Below are 15,500 nucleotides of genomic sequence, written 5' to 3' on the forward strand. Positions count from 1 at the left end.
AGAGGAAAGACGTTTTTAAAAGTTGTTGAAATCTCGCCAACCTAAAGAAAGGAATGGCATTTTGTTTTTAAAGTTGTTGTTGAAGTTGGGAGCCCGCCCATAGAACAGAGGAATACATTTCAGTCTTTTCATTTCAAGTGTTGAAGTTGGGAGCCCGCCCATAGAACAGAGGAATACATTTCAGTCTTTTCATTTCAAGTGTTGAAGTTGGGAGCCCGCCCATAGAACAGAGGAATACATTTCAGTCTTTTCATTTCAAGTGTTGAAGTTGGGAGCCCGCCCATATAACAGAGGAATACATTTCAGTATTACTTTTCAAATATTGAAGTTGGGAGCCCGCCCATACAACAGAGGAATATATTTCAAGATCAAGTCAGAAGACAGTAAAACAGAGGGTTACAACAGGAATCCCCAGCAGGAAACAATAAAAATCCCTAGAACCGGGAAGCAGAAGGTTGCAACAAGAGGTCCCAGCACAAACTCAAGTGCATGTATCAAAAGGAAGAAAAGCATCGGAAGAAAGCACTGGAAGAAACACAAGCAGACAAGAAAGCAAGGCAACAAGAACAAATTGCAATCTAGCCTAGTTTCTTATTTTCTTTTAAGCACGGTGTAACAAGGAGATCGGTAAGCAGTGGTAATAGCATGCAACAACAGTAACATTGCAGTCCCACGGTAGTCCCAACTACCAAAACTTCCCGAACTACATCGACCTGATTCCTGTTCATCCTAGGATATGTAGGAAACCTCTGAAGCAAAGGTTCGGTCAAATCTATTTCAAAAAATGCTTCATACGGAGTACTCGGATGGGCAAAAATCGCTCGCTTTATCTTTGCACGAAAACCCTTCGTGTCTTCGGGCAAAGAGGGGCAGCTGTAAGCACGTGATTTTTGCCCTATATGAGAATTACTCCCAAAAAATTCAAAAATAAAATGATTTTCCTTGGTGTGCAATTTTGTGATATTTTGTGATATTTTTTGAATAATTATTTGTATTTGTCTGTGCATGTTTATTTGTTAAATTAATAAAAATACAAAAATATGTCGCATTTTGCATGTAAGATTTAATTCTACAATTGTTAGTAATTAAGTTTGTTTTACAAAAATTAAAAAATCATAAAATAAATGTACGTTGCATGTTTAGCATTTAAACGTCTAAATTGTGCAATTTTTGTCGTTAATTGCTATTTAAATGTGCAATAATTATTTTTAGAGTTAATTAGTTTTTTTAAAGATAGTTTAGTTTATAATTTAATTTAGAATTTTAGTTTTATTAATTAGGAAGTAAAAGAAAAGAGAGCAAAAAATACATAAAAAATCGGAATTGGGCCTCTTCTTCAAATTCAAGCCACGAGCCCAAAAAATATCCAATCTTCCCAAACGACCCAGTCCATTTCGAACTGGGTCGACCCAGTCCATAACCCAAACAGACCCAAACCCCCTTTTCTTTCATTTTTCATAAAACAAAACAAAAAAAAACAAGAAAACCCTAAGACTAAGCTATCCGCCACCCCCCTCATTTTCTTTCTTCTTCCTCAAGCTCCCCTCCCTAGCATCAATGGCTACCCTTCCCCCGCCTCTTCTCTTTCACACACACACACACATACACCTACTGCCCGTGTTTCTTCTTCTTCTTCAAGATCGCGAGGGTTTCTTCTTTTTCAAGTTCACGTTGAACGTCGCTGCTTCTTCTTCCTCACTTCATGCTGCGTTTCCAGCTCCCATAGCTGCTGCCCATAGCTGCTCCATCCAAACGACCAGCTGCTACTTCTTCTTCGTGTTTCGTCATCAACCCGTCGCGCTGCTGCTTCGTTCTCTTCTCCGACCAAGCTGCTCTTGTTTCTGTTTCGCTGCTGCCTGCCGTTGTTGTGTCGCCGCTGCTGCTGCCGCTGCGTCGCCGCTGCTGCTACTCCAACATAAAATGCTACTGCACGCGACCGCTGCTGCTTCTTTGCCTGAAATGATTGTCGATATGCAGTGTATGACTTTGATTTTGTGACTTCAGAGAATTGCCAAAAGAGCAAGATTTTCTTTGTTAAAAAAATGCCTCTTCTGGCATGGGTGTAGCTGATCACGGAAAAAATGCATTCTTGGAGCTGAAGAGGAAGAAGGTTCATCGATATATGATATTCAAGATTGATGAAAAGAAAAAGGAGGTTATTGTTGAGAAAACTGGCAGCCCTGCTGAAAACTTTGATGATTTTACTGCTTCTTCGCCATGGCCAGCTGCTTCTGCTTCACGTTTCTGCTTCTGCTGTTGCTTCATCTTCTTCGTTTCGTCAAAGTTCGAGGGTCTTTCACTGAGTCGAGGTCCGGTACGTCGAGTTTTCTGTTCGAGTTTTGGTTGGGGGTCGTCAAAACAGTCCCTACATAGTCCGAGGTCGTCGTTGGTTAGTCGTTGTTCGTCGTTTCGATCCGGTTAGTAGATTTTGAGTTTTATTTTTGTCCGTATTTTGTTTTGATATTTCTCGAATCTAAAATCGATAGATGTTTGATTTTTGTTTTGTTCATGTTCATTGTTTTGTTAATTTTTCAGTTGTTCATGTGAAATTGTTAGTTTAATATTTGTTAGATTCAAATTGAAGTTTAATTAATTATTTCTTCAATTTGTTTCATGTGTTCTATGTATTTTTCAAAAATTGTTAATATTGTTAAGTTCAAGTTTAAATTCATAATTGTTTCTTCTTAGGTTTTGTTTTGTTATTTGCCTAAAAGAATTTAGTTGTAATAGGGAAGTATGTTGGTTTAATCATTTGAATCCGTCATGTTTTTTTTTGTTTAAAATAGATTTAATTCATGTCCATACTTTGTTTGATTGTTCTTGAATCCGAAATTAGTATAAGTTTGATTTTTCTTGTTTATTGTTTATCATTTATGATTATTTCTTGAGTTTGTCTCATAATCTTGTTTAAGTTTAATATAGGAATTGTTGGTTGTAATGTTGTTAGAGTTGATTTTAAGTTCAAATAATTATTGAATTTAGAAATCTGAATATACTTGTTTGTTGTTGTTGTTGTTGAATCTGAAAGTAGGTTTGTTTGTTGCTAAAAATATTGTTCAATCAAAATTTTAGTTGTTCTTTGTTGTTCAATTTGTGTTCATGTGATATTGTTGTTGTGTTGTTCATCCGTGTTCATATGATTTGTTGTTTGAATTTGTGTAGAAATTGGTCATATTGGCTATATTTTGGTTGAGTTTGATTAATTGGATTTGTTATAGCTGATGGGGGTAGTTTGGTAAATTGCAGTACATTCGGGGTAAAATGGTAATTGCAATAAGGTCGGAGGGGTAGTTTGGTAATTGAACATTTTTGAATAATTCTTTATGTTAAGTATGGGGGACAAAATGTAATGGGGTGTGGGTGATATAGTTGTTTAATATAAATGGGGGACAAGACAAAATGTAGTGGAGGGGAATATGGTAATTGTTTATGGTAGGCATGGGGGACAAGATGTAATGGGTTGGTTTGATATATTAGTTTAATGTAGTGGAGGATGAGTGTGAAGATAATGGGTTTGGTTGGAGAAAGTGTGGTTTTATTAATGAATTAAAGGGTTTGGGATGTGAAATAAATAGAGAGGTCTTGAATCAGATTTTGGAAAAAGAAGGAGACAGAGAATAGACAGAAAAAAGAACGGACAAAGAGAAAAAAAAGAGCTGAATATTTAAGAGAGAAAGAAAATTCCGAAAAATATTAAAACTTTCAAATAAAAAAAAACGAAAAAAAATCTTCTGCTTTCTTTCATTGTTTGAAATCAGCATTAATTGTTGTTGCTTCATCAAAGCTTGAAGCTTTTGTTTTGGGATTACTACTCCACCGGTTTGCAAACTCTGTTCCTGGGTTGTTACTGTTGCTGGACAGTTGTTGCTGTGTTGTATTGTTATTACTGCTGCTGATTCTCATCTTCATTTTCTTTTGCTTCCAATATCAAGTACACAACTGACACACTGGTTATTGTAAACTGAAACATGTAGCATGAATACGAAAATGAAGAGTTGAAGTTCCAGATTTATTTTAATTATATTCTAAATTTTATTTGTATATATAAATCGTTTAGCTTACTCTAGTCAGAATCATGTAGTTGTTTAATATATATAGTGAAACATCAGATGATAGCTTAACGGACGAACTATCTATATATTGCCTAAAAATAAAAAAATGGTGTAGTAACTTCGTCTAGTTAATTCGCTATTGTTGGATGATTACCATGTCTCAAAAAACGCGTTAGTTCATAAAAAATAGATCATTTTTGAACTTGGAGGAATGTTGTTTAGTTAAATATTATTGGTTAATTTCAGCATGTAAATAAATTAAGACATTTTTTTAATTTTATTTTGTATAGACAAATTTAATAGAGAATAATGTAGGCATTTTAGGATTGTCTTTTAAAAATAAATGAGACGAGCCTCGCCGAATAAAAATACAAAATTGTGGGGCCCTCGATAAATGTTTAATTAAAATTAATTAAACTTTGGGATGAGCCGTTTAGCAAAATTCCACGGCCTTACCTAGAAATAATAATACGCTAATTGCTTTAGGCGTACATTTTAATAAGCTTACCTTCTTAAACTCGGGTGTGCATTTCATGCGACCCAAATCCAAATCCTAAAACATTGAATAAAAATACGTTCCGGATCGCGGGTGCATTTTATGTGACGCAATCCAAAGACATGTTTTTAAACGATGTTCACATTCTTGTAAAAATAATAATAACAATTATGAAAGCGGTAAAAAGATAAAATTTGCACATAAGTTCATATTTGTATAAAATCAGATAATCAAGCCGAATATAACAGTTGAGCGACCGTGCTAGAACCACGGAACTCGGGAATGCCTAACACCTTCTCCCGGGTTAACAGAATTCCTTATCCGGATTTCTGGTACGCAGACTGTAATATGGAGTCATTCTTTTCCTCGATTCGGGATTAAAATTGGTGACTTGGGACAGCCTAAATCTCCCAAGTGGCGACTCTGAAATAAACAAACAAATCCCCTTTCGATTGTCCTTTAATTGGAAAAAACTCCTGTACCCTCGCGGGGGCGGAAAAAGGAGGTGTGACAGATGTCGAGCAATATTATCACTCCACTTTCAAGGAAATTCTTGCATTAAAGAATGGAATCAAGAAATTTAATTTCTTCCTTCTTCATACAGAATTTCTAATAGAGATGGATATGAAGGCCTTCCCTAAGATGATTCAGCTAAATGCAAAAATTATTCTCGATCCTCAGATTCTCAAGTGGGCTCAATGGTTCTCTCCATACAAATATCATGTCAGGCACCTGGAAATAAAGTATAATATTCTCCCAGCAAAACTGAAGTCAAAGCAAAAGCTGATTAGCCACATCTTCATGCTCTAAAGTATACCAGGAACATGTTCATCAAAGCTAATAGACCATCCACCTGAGTTGTTAAACCTTATGGATCCCTTTGATCCGTCAATTATTATGGAAAGAAGAACTCATTATGAGCTCCAAGTTCTCCGGCAACATGGAGGATCCATTCTAAATCCATATGGGGTCAATCCAGAATACCCGTTCTGCCATATATTCATAGCTCAAGTCAACGATTTCCCACAGGAACTATTATGGTTTTTCTGGTACCTATGCCATCAGTATTATATTTTCATGGAATCCAAATGCAACGTCTTCAAGGATTTTGATAACACTGCACCAGCTCTTAAAGTAATTTTACTATGGTTCAAGCCTAGAAGATATTGGATGAAATGTTTCAGCAATTCCTACACATCAAAGATATTCATGTTCCATAGGCCAGTGAACATCATTAATGGAAAAGTCCAGGTGCAAGCAGAGGCATCATTCTGGTGGAAATGTCCCGTGTCCATTTTATCAATAGAGGAAGAATATAGCGAGGCACAAAGACTCCTTTTCACCAAAATAGGCGCATCCCGAGAGAGATATGGCCAAAAGATTGGACAAGCTGGAATTATACCAACACTCATCCTCACTGGGAAAGAGTCCGGGAAGCAGCAAAAGAATATCAAACCCCATATGAAGTCATCCGAGAAAAGATCATTCACGACATTTCTAAAATAAAGTTGCGAATTACATCTCTCAATCCAAAGGAGAAAGAACACAACGTAGAAGGACCGTCAAATTCCAGGCATTATTACACAAGGTCTTTGAAAAGATGCCTAGAAGACAACCCTAGAATCAATGAAGGATAATTATCCAAATCCCTGCTAATCCCACCATAATCCTACATTACCTACCCAAAAAACCCTCAAAAATATCATAACCATGCCAAGACAAATTCTCACATATTTCCATACTATTTGGGCCCCACTTCCACTTGTTTTCACATACTTCCACATGCCTCCATATGCAACACAATACTTTCACATAGCGTCACATGCTCCCACATACTTTCACATGCTACACCATGTATATTTCACCCCTTTCACATGTTTTCAGGTGTGTTTTAGTTGTTTTGCCTAAAGTCCTTCACATGCCAAGAGGGACCCGCTTGTAGATAAGTTTGTCATGTAAGATAGGTTTATTTTATCATGAAAGTTTGTCCTGTAATAACCTCCTAGTCCTATATAAAGGAGGTCTTTTAGTAGTTGTAGCATCATCTTGTAACCTTTGTAAATCTTTTGTGATATATTAAATATGAGTGCTTTCTAATTTCCCTCTTGTTCTTTCTTTCGAATGGATGGAAAGGCCGGTCCATATATGAAAATAGAGTAAGAATACTGTTTGAATGTTATCTTATTATAGTACGAAAGTTTTCTAAGATATAAACAGCTAACGTTGGTTATGGTACAAAAGTTTTCTGAGTTGTGTAGCTTGGCAAACCGTCCCTTATGGGTTGTTGAAGCAAGCTCCTTTGTAGGAAAACTTTTGCAACCATAAAAAAATTAACTGTTTGTGTAGCTTGACAGGCCATCCCTTATGGTTTGTTGAAGCCAGCCCCTTTGTAGGGAAACTTTCGTATCTATGATTTAGTTTTCTTTCTTGGAGTCTCTTGCTTTGTTCCTTATATTGTTCACCCTCGTAAGTAAGGAATTTTTTATCCTTGGTACAGAAGGATTACCGCAAGGTGAGTAAAGGCCATCGATGATGTGTAAAGACGCCAAAGATGAAGAGGTAAAACATTTATAGGTAGATCGTCATAGTGCTAAATCTTAGCACTACCCTAAAGGCAAGAATATGGAGTAATGTGGAATTAAGTCAAAATTAAACGGTTCTAGTAATTATAGAATGGTTAAGGAAGAATGCGATAAGAAAAAATGAATGAAAAAGGAATGAGATTGCACTTATTCAAAGCCTACAGATATGCTACCATTCCAGAACCTTAGGCAAACATGATGTCAAGGAAAGGAAGTAAGGGTTCCTGCCCCAAATGTTATTGATAAATAAGGAGTCAGTACGAGACGTAAGTTAAGACAAAGAAATTAACCCAAGTTATATTATGCGGAATATTGATATGAGAGTGGGCAGATGATTAGCTAGTGGTTGATTCAGGAATAGCCTAGTTATTGCTAGATAAGAGGATACAGACAATCAATAGATCGTGCAAGATAAACGGAATGAACCCCAATATAGGAAATTCAATCTCGCAGATATGACATCGTGACCTTGAGAAATATTCAGATAGGGGTTGGGGTAGTTAAAGATACCGTATGAGTGTTAAGGGAAGGCAGTCCAAACTTCAGTTCAGGAGCAACTGTACAAGCATATAAGTATGGAGGTAAGTAACTAAGGAATTTTATATGTGAGTACGAAAATCAAAAATCCCGTCGAGTATACGATATAATAAGCTCGCAGCCTTGCAAGAATCAGAGGGTCCTCCATAAGTACTAAAATGAAAGACTAGCGTAGGAAATAAGGAAGAAGGCTTTAACATAAGTACAGTGACCTAAAGAGGAAACGGTCATGTTATAACAGTCTCATAACAACATTGTATGCATTCAATCAGCAAGTGGCACCTATCGTGGCTAATGAACGGGAAGAGGATATATATATATATATATATATATATATATATATATATATATATATAGGTGATATTCAAGATCATATGGGTTGTATGGATTTCCAATATGTGTGGGCACTAAAATAAGCCAAGTATTCATGTAACGAGTGGCAGAACAAGCAGGAGAAGCAATTGCTTCCATTTAAAGAAAGTTGAGAAGGAATAAAAGGAATTATTCGATCAATGATCTAGAGATAATTACATAATGAATGTACCTAAGATTTTGGAGTATTATCCATGTGGCATATATGTTGACAATCATACAACCATAGAAGATTTCGGTATAGGTTAAAAGAAAGAATTGAGCCAAGGTCATAGATAAAGGATTGAATTGTTAAGATTGTATCATGGATATTCCATAGCGTCCATGAAGGGATACAATAATAACTTATGCCATGAGCCGCAAATCGGAAGATATCTTAATCCTACATAAAGGTTGATTAGAGGGCAGATGAAACAAAAGAGTTACTCCAACTAAGTAAATCAGGAGTCTGATTGTTGGACCTAAAAAATAATAGACTTCATGATTGAGAACATTGTAGGGTCACCCTTAAATATTAGAGGTAAAAGAGAGATAGTACAGTAGCCATATACTATAAGGGCGTTAGAAGAATACCAGCCTCACAAGAAGTCAGTATGAAGCTCCCACCAGATTGTGTATGCACCAAAGGTGCAAGTGTGGAAATAGAGCTTCATGTTGTGGATGTGAATTACACGTGTGTGGAAGGGAGGTCATGCAAGGGATAGAAGATGTGATGTGCGACTTTAAGGTATGTAAGGTAAAGGTGGATAACGTATGAGATACTCAAATGCAGAAGCTTATAAATAGTTCATACTTCAAATAGAAGGCTAGAAGCGCTGTGATTCAGTATTTAGGAGTGATAACAATGTAATCAGATGCATAATTTCAAGCCCATGGTTTCTAGGTAATGAGAGGTATGGTAAAGAAGAGTTAAAGACGATGTGATGTCTCGCTTGGCATTGCAAAATAACACAAGGAAGTCTATAGTGCAAGAAAGTCGAAGGAAGTTTGTGAGTAATATAACTAGATATGTGTAGGTCACAAGTTAAAGTATGGTAAAGAGACAAGGTTTTAGGAAGGCAAAGTGAGGATAAGAAAGGGCGAGTAAGAAGGTGATGAGAATGGATAAGTCCTTGGGATTAAACCCACGAAACAAGAGAGCTGATGGTTTCTCTAAACTATAGAAAGCACAAAATAGCCTGAATGAACTCAAATGAGTCTAAGACTAGTGGCATTTAGAAGAGGTGGAACGATGCCCTGGTAATAGAATAAAGGGGTAATTGTGATAGATGAGGGATGACGTTTGGGATGCGATAGAGTAATGATTTCATGAATTTACAGGATTAAGATACACACGTAAGGTAAGTCACATTGTAATTCTATAAAATACGGTGATGGAAGTATAGTATCGCCCCAGGTGGATCATTCTAATCATTTTAGATGTTCCCCGATAAGACGTGAGCCCTAGCGGTAGTGGTACATAAGAGGCCAAGTTATCGGTATTAAGATGAATCAACAATGGATGGATAAAAGTCACAAAGTATGAGATGAGATTAGGCCGTCATTATTATGATAAACAGTAATAAAGGGGCATTTAATGACTTAGCTTTATGCATATAGGACAAGCAACGAGAGTAACCTGTAGTTTGGTAGCAGACCTCGACTTGACCTAATTTTGTATATGTTCACAATGTGAAACCTAGAGATTGGCTAAAACATGGAGGAAAGAGAAGAGAAGAGTCACATAGGCACACTTACAAGGTCAGTATCGTAGAGGCTACATGATAGGAGGTAGCAACAGTTACGAGACTGGAAGGAATACGATCACAAGTCATGGCATGGGAAAGAGGCCTAAATGGGGGAATGCCCTGGCCTTTGGATTTATTCACAAAACAACTACCTAAATGACAAGGAGAGTATTAAGGTATTCACAAGAGCCATAAGTTATGAAAATGATAAGAGCATCGGTCAACATTCGAGGACAAATGTTCCAAAGGGGGGAATGATGTTACGCCGCGCAATATTACGTTGATATTTCATCCTACAGTATTATATTACGATGATGTTGCACCCTGTAGTATTGTACGTTGAATTTTTTGTAAGGTAATTGACATCAGTCTAAGGAAAAGATTATTTTGAGATTATAAGGATTATGCTATTTCAAATAAATTATGAGTAAATTCGTGAAGGTGAGCGGGGAAACAAGCCAAGAAAAATAAATTTTTGTCCAAGTTTGGCATGTTGGGATAAAATACGAGCCGAGAAATAATACCGATATTTATGGACTAGTACCATACAAGGTACCATATGACCATGATAGTAGGATGTATAAACTGTATTAAAAATAAGTAGAATTTTATGTAATTTGAGACAATTCTTAATTATGCGGGTAATTGGTTAATTATATTGTAATGGGATATTATCCAATTAATTAAAGAACTATTTGGATAAATATGGAAAAGAGTAACGTGGCAGCAAGCCACTCCTTAACTATATGACTCTTGATTAATCTTTATTAGGTGGCAACTAATGTATTAGTGCACATTCATTTTATTACTTATATTTTCCATATCAAATATTACAATCAGAAGTGACAAAAGGACGTTAGCCATTCTTATAGGCATTCAATAAACTTCATTCTCAAAGCACTTCAATCAAATTACTACATTGATAACGTTATTTCCTCAACAAAAAAATCCAACGAGGTTTCTTAGCACAATTAGCAACGTGAGATTTGGTGATTGTTAGGGAGTCGTTGCCACCTTCTCCAAGAATATCATACAGATTTTTTTCTACCCCAAGTATGTTAAGGCTAAGTCCTTCCTTCATTTTGGCATGATCTCGTAACCACATGAGTTTTATAACGAGGCATAAAGAGAAATTCATATTCCTGAATTTATGTACATTTTCGAGTATCATAAGTTACAATATTCTCCTTATCGAGACTTCATATTCAATTGAGTGTTTCCTTCTTCTAGTCAAGAGAGCAGAGAGTTTATATATACAGTATTAAATTATTTTCATTACCATCGAGCTATAATCAATGGGTAGGCCCCTATTGGGCAACCTCTTATCAGATGGTAAGATATATACCAAGCCTACTGTGGCCGAGCGCCTATAAGCGAGCCCAACATGGATGAGATACAGAGCCTAGTATGACCGAGTGCCTATGAGCGAGCCTACTATGCCAGAGCAATTCTCTATATATATATACCGAGAATTATAGGGTCGAACAAAGTTACGACCCGGATTTCCCACCCTCGGGGTTGTGATGGCGCCTACTAATAGGAGCTAGGCAAGCCAACTTAAATTACCTTCCGTTTAACACACATTCTTTTCCATAATTATCAACATGTAATAAAGGCAACATAATTAAAATTTCAAGTGGAAGTCTTAACTTATATAAAAACTGAATATAAATGCGGAAAGTTTAACATAATCCTCTACCCAAGATTGGTGTCACAATGCTCACGAACTTCTAAGATTTACTAAATACAATCGTCTGAAATAAAATTATAAACTGTTTGTTTCGGTACAAAAGATAACAAACTGAATAAAGAGATAGAGACTCCGGGCCTGCAGACATCAGTAAGGCTACCTCGGTGTCTCTGGACTGAAGTCATCTCCTGATCAAATCCTACTGCTGAGGTCCAAAAGCTGCTCCTGGATCTATGCAAAACGATGCACAGAGTGTAACATCAGCACAACCGACCCCATGTGCTGGCAAGTGCCTGGCCTAACCCCGGCGAAGTAGTGACGAGGCTAGACAGGACCTACCAAAAACAACCTGTGCAGATATATGCAATAGAAGGAAATATACAGAATTTAAACAGCTAAGGGCGGGAGCATGCTATGGGGAGCTAACAGTTTCAAATAGAAATCCTCAATAACAGAAAGAAGTAACAAAGCCAGAATGTCAACAAGAATCAAAAGTCAACAATTTGCACGGCATCACCCTTCGTGCTTTTACTCTAGTCCTTATCAAAACAATACACGGCATCACCCTTCGTGCTTTACGCTCTTCCTCACCCAAACAATAATCACAAGGCAAATAGGGTAAGAAATCTAAAACCTCGAAGTAAATCAAATAAGAAGAAGTAATGAAAGAAATAACATAACTCGGATATCAACAAAGAATCAGAAAGCAACAAATACACGGCATCACCCTTCGTGCTTTACGCTCTCGTCCTCACCAAAGCAATCATATAAATGAAATATGCACGACATCACCCTTCGTGCTTTTATTCTCTTTCCTCACCATATAATCAATAAAATCGGCACGAAATGGTACATCGTGCGGCATGACATCACCCTTCGTGCTTTATCACTCTTCCTCACCCAAGCAACAATCACAAACAATGGGCAAGGGAGTAGACAAATAATGATAGAAATCCCGGCAAGGGTATACAAATAAATAGCTAACTCCCGGCAAGGGAGCACAATTAAGCAGTTAAAAACCCAGCAAAGGAACAATATTAATAATCTTAGTATCCCGGCAAGGGAGATAGTAAACAAAGCAACAAGCATCCCGGCAAGGGAGCAATTCAATAATTCTTTCTCTTTCTTTCACTTTTACCTCTTATCTCACTTTACCACCTGAGTCAACGCTCCAAAGAGGGTTCAATCAATTCATCTACTTTCACGCTTTATGATATACTCGAGCCAATGCTCCAAGAATGTACAAATCATAATTCTTCCTCAAACTCTTCACATTATATGAAATTTATCAATTTAACAAGGAAGAGGTATCACAAAATCCGAATAAACACAAATAAGACTCACGGTCATGCTAGACTCCGGTGTATAGATACTCGTCACCATGCCTATACACCGTACTCAACAATTAGCAAATAGCAAACAACACTCTAATCCTATTCCCTCAAGCCAAAGTTAGAACAAACACTTACCTCGGTCCAAAGAATAGCAATCAACCCTCAAATACCGCCTTTCCTTTATAATCCAACTCTGAAACAATGATATCTAGGCATAATTAATTCAATAATATCAATAAAGACTCGATAACAAAATCCCATAGCTTAGATATGAAGTTCCTAGCATTCTTCCAAAAATACCAAAATTTGACCCCGGGCCCACATGGTCCAAACACGAGGCTCGGACCAAAACCCAATTACCCATAACCCCACGAGTTCAAATATATATTTTATTTTAAGATCCGACCCCAAATTGAGGTTGAATCACTCAAAATTTCCAAAAACCTAACTCTACCCAAAACCCCTAATTTCTACTTTGATTTCATGATTTAGGTTTAGAATTTCAGTAATTAATGAAGAAGAGTGAAGGAAATAGGTGGGAAATTACTTACCCAAAAGACTTTGATGAAGAAGAGCTTCAAAAATCGCCCCTAGAGCTTGGAGAAGACAAGTTTTATGAAAAATGGTAGAACTCCCGTAATGGGTCTGTTTTGGACTTTTAAAATAACTGGGCGGAATAGCCCTATGCAATCGCGGGAAAGGGAATGCGATCGCATAGGGTAAGGTAGGCTGGTCACTGCGATCGCGGAATGACGAGTGCGATCGCATAGAGGGTCAAAGCGGGGCTGGGCCTTTTGTGAATTGCGATCGCAGAAGGGAGTGTGTGATCGCATAGAATGAGTTTGCAGAGGTACGCGATCACATGGCCTATAACGCGACCGCATAGAACAAAACTGGGTGACTCCAAAATAACTCTACGCGATCGCAGACATACCTATGCGATCGCATAGAAGAAAATGACTGGGCACTGACTGTAGAAATTCTGCAAGACTTCCTAAGGCCAAAAACACCCCAAACCGCCTCCGAATCACTCCCGAGCCCTCGGGGCTCCTAACCAAACACACACACTAACTCAATAACATCCTACGAACTTACTCGAGCGATCAAATCGCCAAAATAACATCAAAATCAATGAATCAAGCCTCAAAATCATCATTTTTTCTCAAACTTCATCAGGTTTAAAATTTAGGAATTCAAGTCCGAAACACGTCAAACGACGTCAGATTTCAACAAAATTTCACAAGAAGCGCTTAAACCACGTATAAGACCTGTATCGGGCGCCAGAACCAAAATACGGGCCCGATACCAATGCTTTTAAATCCATTTTCATTTTAAATTTCCAAATAAATTTTAGAAAAACAATTTCTTGTAAAAATTCATTTCTCGGGCTCGGGACCTCGGATTTCGATTTCGGACATACGCCCGAGTCCCATATTTTTCTACGGACCCTCCAGGACCGTCAAATCATGGGTCCAGGTCCGTTTACCGAAAATGTTGACCAAAGTCAACTTTAACCATTTTAAATCTACAATTTATCAAATTTCACATAATTTAATACATAAGCTTTTCCGGCTACGCGCCCGGACTGCGCACGCAAATCAAGGCAACTAAAGGTGAGGTTTTCAAGGCCTCGGAAGCACGAAAAAAGGGAGAAAACTGGTGATGACCCTTTGGGTCGTTACATTCTCCACCTATAAAACAACCGTTAGTCCTCGAACGGACATAAGAAGGAAGTACCTGAGTCGGGGAAAAGGTGAGGATAACGGTCCCGCATATCGGACTCGGACTCCCAGGTTGATGCCTCAGAAGGCTGACCTCTCCACTGAACACGAACCGAAGGAAAACTCTTCGACCTCAACTAGCGAACCTGCCAGTCTAGAATAGCTACCGGCTCCTCCTCATATGATAAGTCCTTGTCCAACTTGACAGTGCTGAAATCTAACACGTGGGATGGATCGCCGTGATATTTCCGAAGCATGGACATATGAAACACTGGATGTACGGCTGATAAGCTCGGTGGCAATGCAAGTCTATAAGCCACCTCTCCCACTCGATCAAGAATCTCAAATGGACCAATGAACCCAGGGCTAAGCTTGCCCTTATTCCCAAATCTCATCACGCCCTTCATAGGCAACACTCAGAGCAATACCCGCTCACCAACCATGAAAGCCACATCTTAAACATTTCGATCTGCGTAGCTCTTTTTCCTGGACTAAGCTGTACTAAGTCTATCTTGAATGATCCTAACCTTGTCCAAAGATTCATGAACAAAATCTGCACCCAACAATTGAGCCTCTCCCGGCTCAAACTATCCAATCGGAGATCGACATTGCCTACCATACAAAGCCTCATAAGGAGCCATATGGATACTCGACTGGTAGTTATTGTTGTAGGCAAACTCTGCTAAAGGCAAGAACTGATTCCACGAACCTCCAAAGTCAATGACACAAGCTCGGAGCATATCCTCCAATATCTGAATAGTCCGCTCGGACTGCCCGTCCGTCTGAGGATCAAATGTTGTACTCAACTCAACCTGGGTGCCTAACTCTTGCTGGACTGCTTTCTAGAAACGCGAGGTAAACTGCGTACCTCGGTCGGAAATGATAGATATCGGCACACCATAAAGGCGAACAATCTCTCGGATATAGATCTCAGCTAACCTCTCGGGTGAATAAGAGACTACCACAGGAATGAAATGCGCTGACTTGGT

Source organism: Nicotiana sylvestris, chromosome 3, assembly GCF_000393655.2.
Source record: "Nicotiana sylvestris chromosome 3, ASM39365v2, whole genome shotgun sequence".
NCBI lineage: Eukaryota > Viridiplantae > Streptophyta > Magnoliopsida > Solanales > Solanaceae > Nicotiana > Nicotiana sylvestris.